This window comes from Sminthopsis crassicaudata, chromosome 4, assembly GCF_048593235.1.
Source record: "Sminthopsis crassicaudata isolate SCR6 chromosome 4, ASM4859323v1, whole genome shotgun sequence".
In the NCBI taxonomy this organism is placed as follows: Eukaryota; Metazoa; Chordata; class Mammalia; order Dasyuromorphia; family Dasyuridae; genus Sminthopsis; species Sminthopsis crassicaudata.
The window spans coordinates 380,974,961-380,987,620 of NC_133620.1; the positions used below are offsets into that span (position 1 = coordinate 380,974,961).

The following is a 12,660-nucleotide window of genomic DNA, read 5'->3' on the forward strand; positions in this document are numbered from 1 at the left end:
CTTTCACTTTATTGTTGTATCTCCAGGACTTTGCCCAGGGCAGATTTGTTAAATGAACTGAATTGTGTGACGGGCAGAAAGTCAAATCGCATCCCTAACAGAGCTTCTTAACTCTTACTGTGTCACGGACCCCTTTGAGAATCTAATAGATTCCCCGGCCCTCTTCTCAGAATTATGCCTTAAATACATACATAAAATATAAAGGATTACAAAGACAATGTTTTATAAAAATACAGTTATGAAAATATATTTTTAATTTTAAAAAGTTCATAGATGGCAGGTTAAGAATGCTGCTTGAAAGACACTGTCTGGAAAAAATAATTGCTCATAGGAAAAGCAGTGATATAATGGAGTGTGACGTCATAGAGTCAGAGAAGTTTAAATTGGCTCCTGACTCCTAGATTTGCTCTGAGTTCGATCCTGATTCTGCCACTTGCTGGCTTTGTGACTGTGATTCATTTCATCTCTCTGGGACTTCATTTGTAAAATTAAGGAGTTGAATTGTTTAACCTCCTAATGCGCTTTCCAGTTCTAAGTCTATACTCTTGTGACTCAGGTTTAATTCTTATCTCTTACTGACTCCTTACTGGACCTCAGGTATTCAAACTGTAAAATAGAAGGTATTGGCCATTGTGATGGCTAAGATCCCTTCCAGTTTTAAATCTGTGATTTCAAGAGAAGATAAAAATTCAATATGTACATATTTGAGTGTGGCTAATTTTACAGTCAAGAAACCTAGGAAATCCCTAGACTCAGTGTTAAATTTTCTTAAGACTAATATTTCATTTAGTTCCAGAATCTGTGAGGTGTAAATGCTTTGCTATCTAAAACTTAATTCAAGCCAGCAAGGTAATCCCCTGCCTTGGGCTTCACTATCTATGTGGATAAACTAGGGATAATGCTGATGTTATCTTTCCAAGACAGTCAGGGGGATGTAGAGAAGATTAAAGTCTATAAAGTACTTAGGGTATAGCAATACAGTACTTACAGCAGGGCTTTTAGATTAATTAAAGGAGAATCTACCAAAGCTTGAACAACCATAAACTGTAAAAGTAATTTCAGAAGCTGGATGCAATAGAGAAAATAGCTGTGGGTTTGATCAGAGCTCCGCTGAGGTGCACATTAGAGAAGAAAATGCTTTTCTTCCCATAGAATGTCAGCCCTGAAATGCTTTGGCTGATCAAGTGACAACTGCCTCCACCAATGAGACACCAAGTTGAAAGCATTACATCATTGAGACAAATTCTGGTTGGTCAATTGTCCTTTGGGAGCCAATCTAGAGTAGCTTGCATATGTGAAAATTACCTTTTTTTTTATGGGATCAGGTAAGGTATACACTACAGTGAAGCAAAGAAATGCTGCTTAAGCATCTTCCAACACCTGCATTTGTGAGGTCACAAAATAAAACTCATTGATTCACAGCAGAAACCCCTTTCTAGTGGGCTTTGTTTTTGGCTTTAAAATTTCTGTACATGGCAGTGTTATTTGTTTGGTTTGTTTTGTTTTCTTCATTCCTTTTTTTTTTTTTTTTTTTAAGATATTGGGAAGGTCAGATATTAAGCACTTAGATCATTTTTGCAGATGAAATTTTCTGCAGATGATTATTCCTTTTACTTTTTGGTATTCATTTAGACTGTGCACTGTCCAAATGTACCATCCAGTTGGATCTGGAGAGCACCAAAACAATTACAATGGCTAGATTGCTATGCTACTTGTCAATGGGGTAAAAAACAAAAACAAAAACAAAAAAAGAACAAAACCCTTAGGTTACATATATATATATATATATATATATATATATGTCATCACTCCATTACCCTCATTTCAAGGATGTTTCCCTACAGCGGGGAAAATTTCAGAGTTGACCAGATATAAAGTATTGTCCAATTAGAAAAAAAATTGAAAGCAGGCAGAGTTTTGATGTGAAAAAAGGATTCAACCATTTAATCACTTAGGAAAGGATGATTCTTATCCTTTAATTAATATGTTATCTCTTTCAAGAATTTCTATATTCATTCTTATTAGGGTATCCTCCCCATTTATTTTATTTTATACAGTTTGTATTTATTTGTGAATATGTATCTGCTGAGTAGAACATAAACCCTTTGAGGTTGAGGTTATATTTATAATCCCAGTGCCTGATTGATTGATTGACCCGTAAAGTCAAGGCTCACTTGAGAAAATATCATTATGGTAAAAATCTGTATGTAGTAAAAATATTCAATTTAGCCTCTGGCCCTCTTACAAGATTTCTTAGCCACTTGAACTAAGAAGGACCTTAATTTTTTTCAAACAATGTTGAGTAGAACAAAATAATAGTTTATTGACAGACTTTGGATAATCCTCCAGAATATACGTAATGAAACAAAATATGCATTTTTATTGAATATCAGAATTGCCCCTATAACTTCTATGTTAGAGGTTTTGACTTAGATTTAAGGCAAATTATAACTTTAAAGGTTATTTAGTATAGTGATGTCAGAGTTGCAACTTACAAAATTCCCAGTGCTGACAAACCAAATTAAAATGTAATTGAGAAATGATTAACAAAATTTAAAATAATATAATGCGACATAGATAATGTTCATTTATAGTTTTCTAAGTCAATATACACCCTGACACCATTGATATTGTCTAATATCTCAGGTTCATACCTGGAGTTCTCTGGCTCTAAATCCAATGCTTTCCCCACTGTTTTATGCTTCCTTTTAATGAAATAAAGTATAGTTTTGTGGGATTGTAATATTCCCGGCCGCCTCTACCTGTAAACTCTGGTAAACATGCTATATGGCAACTCTATCTAGTGGGTCATTGTTAATGCTCCTTACCAGCACAAAATTCAAAGAAGGAAAGCGCTATTAACACTTGGAAGAAAACAAGGTAGAATTTATAGTAAGTCTCATGAAAAAAAAATAAAAAATAAAAAGCCTCCAATAAAAAATCCTTTCCCCAGATCATTTCAAATATGTACCTAGGTAGAGTTCCCAACAGGTGCCATCTTAAAAGTTTCCCAACAGGTAGCTCTTCCTGTAGTTTTGCAAAGATTCCAGCAGGTGGCAATAGTCTCCCTTCATTCTCTTGGAGCTTCTCATAGCCATTCTGAATCAAGTTAATTTAGCTGGGAGGTGTCCAACTCAAATAGAAACAAGGACCACTCCCCTTACATAAGAATCGCCCCTGCCACATATTATCATTATTTATGTTCTATTGTATTTCATTTATTATTAATTTAATTAATTTTGTTGATTATTATTTATTTTTTGTTGATTGTTATTTTATTATGATTATTTTTATGTTTTCCAGGTACCATTTTAATCTAATTGTGCTACTTGGGATGTGTTTGACACCTTTGCTTTAGCGAACCTCTGACCTAAGTCAGGGAAATTCTTCTCTGTCCAGCTAGGTGATGAAATAGAAAACCAGGCCTGGTTCAAATCTGGTCTCAGACAAATCAGTAAATGCTTATTAAGCGCCTATTAGTGCCAGGCGCTTATCTGTGTGAACCTGGGCCAGTCACTTGATCTCTGTTTGCCTCAGTTTTCTCATTTATAAAATAGGAATAACATAGCCTCTGCCTCCCAAGGTGGTTGGGAGAATCAAATGAGATAATCATTGTGAAGCATTTAACAGTTCCCGGCACCTAGGGCTATATAAAGGTTAATTATTATTATTATTAAAAAATAGGGACAATAATCACATCTAACTTCCAGGGTTGTTATGAAAATAATAATGTTAAAGTGCTAAACACGGTGCCTAGCAATAGTAAGTGCTATGTAATATTAGTTATTATTATTGCCATTATTTTATTATAATTATTGTAAAATGGGGACAATAACAGCAGCTACTTCTTAGGGTTGTTGTGAGGATCAAGTAGGATAATAAGTGTAAAGCATTTACCACAGTTCCTGGCACTAGGGAGAACTGTGTAACTGTTGGCGACTATTATTATTAATTTCCTTGTCTTGGCAAGAATCGCACTTCTCTCTTTGCCCTAGCTTTACCATAGGGCCAGACAAGCCTTCTCTCTCCTGGCATTTCCTCTTCCTTCTACGGTCCTTGCTGACCATTATCCTCCCAGAAGTTGCTTCTGAGGACTAAGACACACCACTCCATTTATAGCTAAGCAAGTCCTGTCCACTGATACTAGGGTCAGACAGGTTCTGACAATATTCCTCACTGGGAAAGAAAAGGAGGAAAAAACACATTTTCTATAATTATGACACTGGCTTGCGTATAATTATCTAGGGAAAAGGAAGAAAAAAAGGACACCAAAAAAAATCTCTTTTTTCTTCTTGGGAAATAAAATCCAAGACCATTCCAGACTCTCCTTCTTTAATGAAAACTGAGACTAGTGCTATTTTCTGGAAGTAGTCAATGTGAACCAAGCACATTTGGCGTAATAGACTCTGGCTATGGGACCAGCAGATTAAAAGTTAATTATTATTGTTATTATTACTATTATAAAGATTATTATTACAGTTTTATCCAAGTTATTATTTAAATGTGGAGAGGCTCAACCTGGGGTATAAGAGAGCTTGTCTGGTGGATGTTAGGATTCAGATTAGGTAAAACTGTCTTTGGTTGTCCCTATCCAGCTTTGTGGCTGTTGCTGTAATGTGGCCTGGGATGCTAAGTAGGGTACATGATCCCTCTTTGGCCTAGTTTTTTTCCAAAAATAGAACTCCATGGGTGCCCCTACCCTACAAAATTACTTTTTGATCCACTCTCCAAAAGAATGAGAATTGCTCCAATAATGGTAGTGATTCTCTGGAGGTCCTTCTTTTGTTAGTTCAAAAAACTTTTTTTTTTCTCTCTCTTGAGGTCTTTACCAGATCTTTTATATACACAGAATATGCACATTAAATAAATGCATAGTATAGAACTATGTTTTGTTTTTTTTCCCTGTTTCTATAGCAATTCAATGTGCAAAGAGCCTTTTTATAGAACTGGCTCCTTTAATGAAAATAATATTCTGTATTTATGTGCAGCTTGTGGCCCCAAGAAGCTGAAATCATTTCATAGACAGTATCTAATTTGTTCTCACGGTATCTCAGTAAGATAGCAAAAGAGTTTGGTGTTCTAGGATTATTTTCTACTAAGGAAGGACCGTAGAAATTGGCTCTGGGGAAATTAAAGGATCTGTGTATGAGCTACATGGAAGGATTTTCTGCCTAGAATGAGTTACTTGGGATGTGGTGAGATGGCTGCCTTGGAAAGCCTTTAATGGAACAGAAAACATTTATCTCAGCTGCTAGCCAATGGTCCCGCCTGCAGATAAGGGGATGGAGTAGGTGACCTCATTGAGAGATCCTTATGAGCCCCGAGATTCTTTTATTTTCTCTTCTCTTTGTAAAACAGAGAATGGAGATGCAAGGAAGTTATGAGATTTCCTCAGTGCCAAAAAACCAGTCTGTCAGAGATCAAAACTGACATCCTCATATCAGTATTTCAGATAAATGCTGAAATTTTAGATCACACTATCTCTGGATATTGCTTCGTAGAAGGGTATATGTTTTCTCCCTTCCCTCCCTCTCTTTCTCCCTCTTCTCTCCTCTTCTCTCCAGATTTGTGATTTCACTTTAGGAAATTTTTCCACGTTTGCAAAGCATATTTGTAACTTTTAGTTTTAGGAATAATAGAAGGTTTCACACACCTATTATATTTCAAAAGCAAAATTTTAACCCAGGCTTTCCTAACCATGTTAGTTCTCCACTCACCATGCTGTTATCTTATGAGAAGTATAGATAAATAGAAGATAGAAAGAACATCGGACTTGGTGACAGGAAGAATTGAGTTTGAGTTTTGTCTCACATCTTTATACAATCCTATGTAAACTATTTAACCTCTCTTAGTCACAATTTTCCAATCTATAAAATGGGTGTGATAGTAGTATTTACCTCAAAGAGCTTTTGTGAGGATAAACTGAAACAATAAGCATTTTGCAATACTTAAGAGTCATATGTTAGCTATTATGTGTAAGTACATAAAGTACATACATTGTAAAATTCTCCCATAAATTCATACTGATAGAATTATCTTTTATAATAAATATATTCAACTATAAATCGCCAAATATTTATTAAAAGTCTTCTGTGTGTAGGTCATTGTACTAAGTGCTGCAGGAAATGTGAAGTTTAGATAAGAGAATGGAATACATAGGACACTAGGCAACTCAGCCTATCCAAACCAGAATTCATCATCTTTTCCTTAAAATCCATTCTCCTTCCTAACTTTCTTATTTCTGATGGGAGCATGACCCGGCCTTCCAGTCCCCTGAGTTGCCAATCTTGAAGTCATCCCTGGTCCTCCTTCTTCTCCCCACATATTTAATCACTTTGTCAAGTCTCATGGTTTCTAACTCGATAACATCTGCTTGATTTGCCCTTTCTCTCTACTCAGAGGGCCATCACCCAAGTTAAGATCCGAATCCATCCTCTCCTGGCCTATTACAACATCCTTCTAATTATTCTCTCTGAATCAAGTCTCACTTTTCAATCTCCCTTCCACACGATTGTCACATCTAAATCTAAAATATAGATTTAATCATATCCCCCCTCCTCCTGATGCTTCAATAGCTTCCTATTATATTTAAGGTCAAATAAAAACTTCTTCATTTGGCATTTAAGGTTTTCACCACCAAGTAGGTGCTAAATTACTTTTCCAAATTTATATCTTATTCTTCTTCAAACGCTCTTATGACCTACTAATTATCTGTCTTACTATTCCTCACACAGGACAATCTATCTTCTATATCCACAGTATTGCCCATGCCTGGAATGATCTCTCTCCTACCTCTGCGTTTCAGAAGCTCTAGTTTCCTTCAGAACTCAGTTTAGCGCAGGTGCTATCTTTTACCTAATGGGTCTGATTTCTTGTTCTTCCCTCCCAACTGCTAGTGTCAGCCCCAAAACTACCTATAGAAACCACATATTAAATCATGTAATATAATACAGTATACTATATATTTTGTGATTACTTTACATGTCTGCATGTTATTTTCTCTGACTGAACATAAGCTCATTGAGGACAAGGATTGTTACCTTTTTTTTTTTTTTTTTTTTTTTTTACTTTAAATCATTAGTGTTTAGCACCATACCTGGCATGTACTTAATAAATACTTATTGATTGATGATAATAAGGGAAATATGACATGACAGACAGCTCTAATAAAACATAATACATGATAGATAAAAGAAAAGTGCTTTAGGAGGTAGAGAGGAGGAAGGTCATTCCTTCCTAAAGGTATGGGGGAAGCTACCTGGGGAGGCGTTTCAATTGGCCTGGATGGAAATTCAGCAGCTAGAGAAGAAGGTGTAGTGGTAGGAGTAAGGAAGTGAGAGGTGATAGAGAGGCTATTCCAAGCATAGGAAACAGTGTGAGAAGAGGCATAGAGATGATTAAGCATGGGGCATATATTAGGAATAGTGCATAGACAGCCATTATATGAGATAAAGAGGAAGAGATAAAGTGAGATCAAATTGTATTTCTAGAGTTCAGTATAAACCAACCCTTTTTCTAAATGCATTTGTGATGAAAGGAAACCCTGTAATGAATCCATCGTATAAAGAAAAAAAAAAAAGAAAGAAAAAAACAACCTCAAACCCAAATGCAAACTCCAGTCTTAAACTGTTTTGGAATTCTGTATTTTTTTGCATAAACAAATTTTTCTTAAATCTTGGTGCTTCTTTCTGACAGTTTTCCTGAAATGGCCAAAGTCTCCGTCTCCTCACCATATGCTTTCCATCAGGCCTTGACTACTCTATTCTCCTCTGATGGCTCTTAGAATGCACTAAAGCTGAGCTCCTTGAGTGTACTTAGGTTGGCTGATGTGACCTTAGAGATTCACTCAGGAGTCCCAAACTGAGGGTGATTCCATCAGCCTGCTGCCCCCCCCAGCCAGATGACTCTGTGCAGAACTGGTGTTTTCATTACTCTCACACAGCTTCTCATAAACATTTATTTATAGCATGACCTCAATACTAATAGGAAGGGGGTGGAGCCAAGGATGATCTGGTTAAAGCACCTAAATGATGTTATATAAATGACTTCATAGGGCTTAAGATTCTGGGCTGCTTAATGTCACTCAGGAATAATCATGACTTTCTCTATACTCAATGAAATAAAAAGAGAGTTGGCCCTCGGGCTCCACTTCTTCAGTCTCTGTGTTGTACTTTCTGGTCTAGTGTCAGTCACATTTCCAAATAAAGATAATAAGCCCACAGCCCCAGGAAGCTGAGGGATCAAAGCCAATTTATCAGGCAACAAAGGCCAGAAAAAAGAAACTTAGAAACAGAAACTGGACTTAAGAGAGAAGCCTGAAGGACTGGGAGGCCAGAGAGTGGAGTGTGTGTGCTTTTCCCACACTCCCCACCACATTGTTCATTTTCATTCCTCATTCATTGCTAATTGCTGTCCAGGAGAGAGAACTTCTCTGATCCGTTGTTCATATGCTAGGGGCTGCGCTGATTACTCGCTTCTCAAGTTCCCCGCTTAAGTATCATATTAACTGGATGTGAAAACTGTATTTGCAGAATGTGTGGAGAAGTTGGCAACGAACAATGGGCAGAAGCGGCTCGGGGGGATGGAGAAGGGGAAGGACAGTGTGTGTGTGTGTGTGTGTGTGTGTGTGTGTGTGTGTGTGTGTGCGCTGACCATCCAGCATGGGTGAAGAGGAGACTGCATCTAGAGACAAACAGCTTGTGCGCTGCTTGGGGTACCGAGCGGCTGATTTCCATAGTCTGATGCTCTTGCTGTTTCCACACAGCTGATCTCCAGAGTCTGTCTTGTTATAGCAAATGTAATGATGCTGTTATTCAGTTGTGTCTAACTCTTCATGATCCCATTCGGGGTTTCCTTGGTAAAGACACTGGAGTCATTTGCCATTTTCTTCTCCGGCTCCTTTTATAGGCGAGGAAACTGAAGTAAACAGGATTAAGTGACTTGCCTAAAATCACTAGTAAGTGTCTGAGGTTATTTATTTTTATTCATTCATTTATTTGCTCATTCACTCATTTATTAATTCATTAATTTATTTGCTGAGGCATTTGGGGTTGAGTGACTTGCCCAGGGTCACACAGCCAGGAAGTGTTAAGTGTCTGAGATCACATTTGAACTCGGGTCCTCCTGAATTCAGGGCTGGGGCTCTATCCACTGCGCCACCTAGCTGCCCCTGAGGGCATAGTTAAATTTAGGAAGATGAGTCTGACTCCAGGCCTGGCACTCTCCATTATACCCAACTGCCTAAGCAAATGTGAGGGCGTTTAGAAATAAATGAATGAATGAAAAAAAATGTATTGTATTCATCATATAGCAGGCACTGTGCAAATGCACATATAAACACAAAAGTAAGACAATCTTTGCCTGCAGGGACCTTATTTTAATAGTGAAACAACGTGTATATGGGAGAGTCAGAGAGATACATATAGAGACAGGGAATGGAGTGAGAAGAATCATAGGGATGATGCATTAGCTATTAGGGGAGGTCAATTAACATGCCCTTTCCAGAAACGATGAAAGTATAGTAGAATTAATTCCTGAGCTTACGCAGAAGGTAGAAAGGTAAGATTTAGGAAATATGAAGTCTGTGAATCTGATAGATTAGTTGAGTTTGCAGTTACTCTCTAATCAACAAAGCAGCTAGACCCAAGATGGGAGTTTCAAAACTGAGTGAATTAACTCCTCCAGAAACTGGTGGAGGCAGCATAATTTAGTGTATGGGACCTACAATCAGAGTATCTGGATACTAATCTTAATTCAAATAAATACTCTTTAGCTGTATTTTCAGGCAAAAAAAAAACCTCTCAGCCTCAGTTTTCTCATCTGTAAAAGGGATAAAATAATATTTGTAGCTGTTGCTATTCAATCTTGACTCTTTGGTTCCATTTGGGGTTTTCTTAACAAAGAGACTGGAGTGATTTGCCATTCCTTTCTCCAGATCATTTTACAGATGAGGAAACTGAGGCCAGCAAGGTTAAGTGACTCACTCAGGCTCACACAGCTAGTAAGTCTCCGAGGACAGATTTGATCTCAGGAAGAGAAGTCTTCCTGACTCCAGGCCTGGCACTCTGTGCACTCCGGTGCCATCCAGCTGCCCTGACATCTGTAATACTGCACTTCATATATTGTAAGAGAGATATTTTGGAAACTCAAAACACATAGAAATGTAAGCTATAATGAGGATAGAATTCAGAGATGATTCCAAGGTTTTGAGCCTAAGACAATGGTTGTAGCAGTGATAAAAACGGTGAAATATTTTATCCACGTTTCTGTATATTTCAAGGCTACTTGGGAGATAGCAGAGTTGGGGATATGGCATAAAAAGACTGATTTGTGATTTTGGAAAAATCCCATTCCCTCTCTGAGCTTAATTTCCCATTTGTCTGACAGGGATAATAATGCCTGCCTATCCCACAAGTTTGCAGCTATAATTAAGGCATATAACAAATGTAAATGTGAACGTGTCATATACATTTTGGATATTATTATTGACTTTGCCTATAAATTCTCAGAGGATAAGTCAATAATGTAATCATCATTTTTCTCTGCTTTCATCCAATACTTTTGTTTATGGTTGTTATATCTTGTATCTGTAAGATTCCTTTTAAATATTTTTTAGTCTTTTCTTTCTTTTTTATCTTTAAAGAGATATATTTTTATTCAAGAAAGCTACTTTATACCTTGTGGTTGAAATGAAGATGGGCATGCTTCTTTTTCCTTTTTTTTCAAACTTGTATTGCTACCTTATTTTTGCATTGCATTTGCTTCCCAATATCCTTTCCTTCCTTTCTAAGCTGATAAATTTATCAGTTTCAGCAAATATGAAGTGTTCTATACCCACAGTCACCACTCTTGTTCTGTCTCTTATTTCAAGCCTAAATGTACTTCAGGGGCTTCCCAACTAGTTTAACTACCTACAATCTCTCCCATCTCTAATCTTCCTAAAACATTAATTGAATCACATCACTCCTTTGCCCAAGGATCCCCAATGGCTACATATATTTTATCAGACCATTTCTGTGGTTCCCTAATAGGATATTAAAGACATTTATTTCTTCCTTCCTCACACCACTTCTCCCCATCTATTCAATCTTATCTCCTATTACTCCCCAACTTCTCTAGCAAGGTCCTGATTAGTGGAAATTAATGAATCCTCTGAAGTTGTCCCATATATTCAAATTCACATAATTCAAAATTATGATCATGTCAAAGATGATCACTGTTTCTAGTCCAAAGAAAATATATAATGTGAATTCAGATAACGTGACCACTTTGGGGGATACATTATTGGCACTCATTGGAATCTATTCTTCTACACACATTCTTTGCTCATTTAATGCTTTTATGCCTTTGTTTGCACTATCCACAGCCAGAAAAATGCTCTTTTTTAAAAAAATTCAAATCCTATTCATTCTTCAAAGCTCAGCTCAAGTCTTAAGCTCCAAGAAATTTTCTTGGTCTGCTCATCTTGACTTCTTGCATCCTGGGTTTTTCCTTTAAGACTGGGCTTAAGCACCATCTTCTATGCGCCATCAAGCTGTCTTTGAACGGTCTGGGTCCCAGTGCCTTTTCTTCTAATGCTATCCTGTATTTAATATCTATATTTTTATACCTATTTATATATGTTTCGTGTCTTCTGATATAAGTGCCTCAAATTGTTTTACTTAGCCCTGAGGGCAGAACTAGGAACCATGAATGGAGATTGCAGAGGAGAAAATTTAGATTTGAGGTCAGGATATATCTCTTTAAGTTTAGAGCTCACTCAGGAGGTCCTAGGAACATAGACTTTATTTATTTTTTTCTATATTTTCCCCTCCTTCCCCTCCTCTAGATGGCAAGTAGTCCGATACATGTTAAAGAGGACACAGATTTTTTTTAAAAAGCACCAGATGCTGTGCAGGAACCGTAAGTTCCTGAAAGGCAGAGACTGTTTTATTTTTGTCTTTTCATTCTTAGCACCTAGCATAGGACTTAGTTCACAGTAGGTGATTAATAAATATGTATTGATTGCTTTATTGAAAGGGAATTGAACTCAGAATGAGGACACCCACTGCCTGTTCAATCCCGGAGAGGTTACTTTATCAGTCTTCCTCAGTTTCCTCAACTGTAAAGTAGAGATAATACTAGTACCCGCCTCCCAGGAATTGTGAGGATTAAATAGGATGTAGCTGGCACAATATCTGGTGTGTGTAGTAGGCTCTTCATAAAATCCTTTAAAAAAACTATGTTCCTATGACCACTTGAGGCAGCTCTAGGTTTCAAGGAGACATTTTGGGACATCAAAACTAAGTTGTTTTTTTTGTTTTTTTTTTTCCTTTCTGCAATTTCCACTTATTGTTCCTTCCCCTGAAGCCAAGTAGAACAATTTGAGACTTTCTCTTACATGACAATCTTCAAATACGTGAATATAGTTAGCGTCACCTTCCTCTGCCTCCTTCTCTGCAGGATCACATAGACATAGCATATTTTAAAGAGCTGTGTTTCTTTTCTAGAAGAATTGGTCTTGCAGTGTAAGAACACATAAACAAGATAACATGAGTATAACTTTGGCACTTCTTGCCTTTACAATGAACTAGGAAATGTAGTTATGAGACCTTTAGTTGTTCAAATTATGCCATGTAAGAAGCAATCTGTGGAAAGAGGACCAATCAGATACGAATTACC

General features: G+C 37.0%; 1 long non-coding RNA gene across 1 annotated transcript in view; it reads left to right on the forward strand.

Annotated features, from left to right (window-relative positions):
* Window positions 1–12,660, forward strand: part of LOC141539509 (uncharacterized) — a 177,804-nt gene that overhangs the window by 87,994 nt on the left and 77,150 nt on the right. The window lies entirely within an intron of this gene.